We start from the raw sequence: 1,574 nt of genomic DNA on the forward strand, positions 1-1,574 counted from the left end.
GACTGCCAGGCCCATGCTTTAACCACTAGGCCATATTATTATTATTATTATTATTATTATTATTATTATTATTATTATTATTATTCTCTGTGCCTCACTTACCTCACAGAAGTAGCAAGGCTCAATGGCAAGAGCCTGAGCTTGGGAGTCCGAGGTCATGGGTTCAAATCCAGGCTCTGCTGCTTGTCAGCTATGTGATCTTGGGCAAGTCACTTAACTTCTCTGTGCCCCAGTTACCTCATCTGTAAAATGGGGATTAAGACTGAGAGCCCCACGTGGGACAACCTGATCATCTTGTATCCCCCCAGCATTTAGAACAGTGCTTCACACATAGTAAGCGCTTAACAAATACCATTATTATTATTATTATTCTCTGCTCCTTTATGTTTCCTTTTGAAGGGTGCCAAGTGGTGAGCTCCAGGTGAAGCAGAAAGGGATGACTCCTTGGTATTCCTTAAACATGGAAAAATTAGGAATAGGCCCAAGTCCAAAGGGGAATGACTAAACAGAGCTGCAAGCAGCATTATTTTAAGGAGTCTGACACCTGCTGATATTCCTCACTTCGAGTAGATGTAACCCCCTCTTAGGATCACACCTGGAGAGTTTCCAGTAATCTACCAGTCTTGGCTACAAGAGGGAAAGTCAAGCAGAGGCCTGCCCACTCCATTTCTAACTTGGCCAGTGGCTAGTGAGTGGAAGGCAATCTGCTACAAGTCAAAACTCACTCAGCAGCTTGGGAGAGAGTTGAGAGTGGAGGCTCAAGTTTACTGCTCGAAGAAGGCAATGGTAAACTGCTTCTGCATTTTTCCCAAGAAAACTCAATGGATACACTACCAGAATGATTGCAGATGGAGGTGGGGCATTCTGGGAGAAATGTGTCCATGGAGTTGCAGTGTGTCGGAGATGACTCGATAGCATGACAAGACAAGTAGATGTAACACTTCCTTTCTCAAAGCAGTAGCTGAGCCCAAGTCCAGACTGCTGGCAGTTTCTAGAGTTTAGTGTGCTTGGTGAGGTCACTCCTATGTCCTAGGTGGCAGTGAAAGGGGGCCTTATGCCCCTCTATCAATCAATCAGTTAATTGTGGATTTCCCATCTGTGGCATCATGAAAGAGCACTGCGGTCCAGTCCTGTTTGCTTTTATGGTTTTTTTTAATGGTATTTGTTAAATGCTATGTGCCAAGCACTATACTAAAGCACTGGGGTAGATAAAAAATAATCCAGCTGGACACAGCCCCTGTCCCACATGGGGCTCACAGTCCTAATCCTCATTTAATAGATGAGGTAACTGAGGCACAAAGAAGTGACTTGCCCAAGGGCATATAGCAGACAAGTGGCTGAGCCGGGGTTAGAACCAAGTGCTTGGGAGAGTACAGTACAAAAGAATTAGTGAACATTCCCTGCCCATTGTGAGTTTACAGTCTGGTGGAAGGTGGCTACCAGAGCCTTCTCTTTTCTTGATCCCACCCCTCTCCAGTTTGGTCCCCAAGGTTTTTCCTATCCTGAAGGTGGGACTCCATGCTAGAGAAATGATGTCAATTTGGGCAGGGAACGTGTTTGCTAATTCCGTTGTA

At 45.1% G+C, this 1,574-nt stretch overlaps 1 non-coding gene across 1 annotated transcript; it reads left to right on the forward strand.

Moving 5' to 3' along the window:
• The first annotated feature begins 577 nt into the window (after positions 1 to 577).
• On the forward strand, positions 578 to 715 carry LOC119937347. The gene has a single exon (XR_005454027.1). It is a non-coding gene; the product is annotated as a small nucleolar RNA SNORA7 (small nucleolar RNA).
• Positions 716 to 1,574: the final 859 nt, after the last annotated feature.

This window comes from Tachyglossus aculeatus, chromosome 1, assembly GCF_015852505.1.
Source record: "Tachyglossus aculeatus isolate mTacAcu1 chromosome 1, mTacAcu1.pri, whole genome shotgun sequence".
NCBI lineage: Eukaryota > Metazoa > Chordata > Mammalia > Monotremata > Tachyglossidae > Tachyglossus > Tachyglossus aculeatus.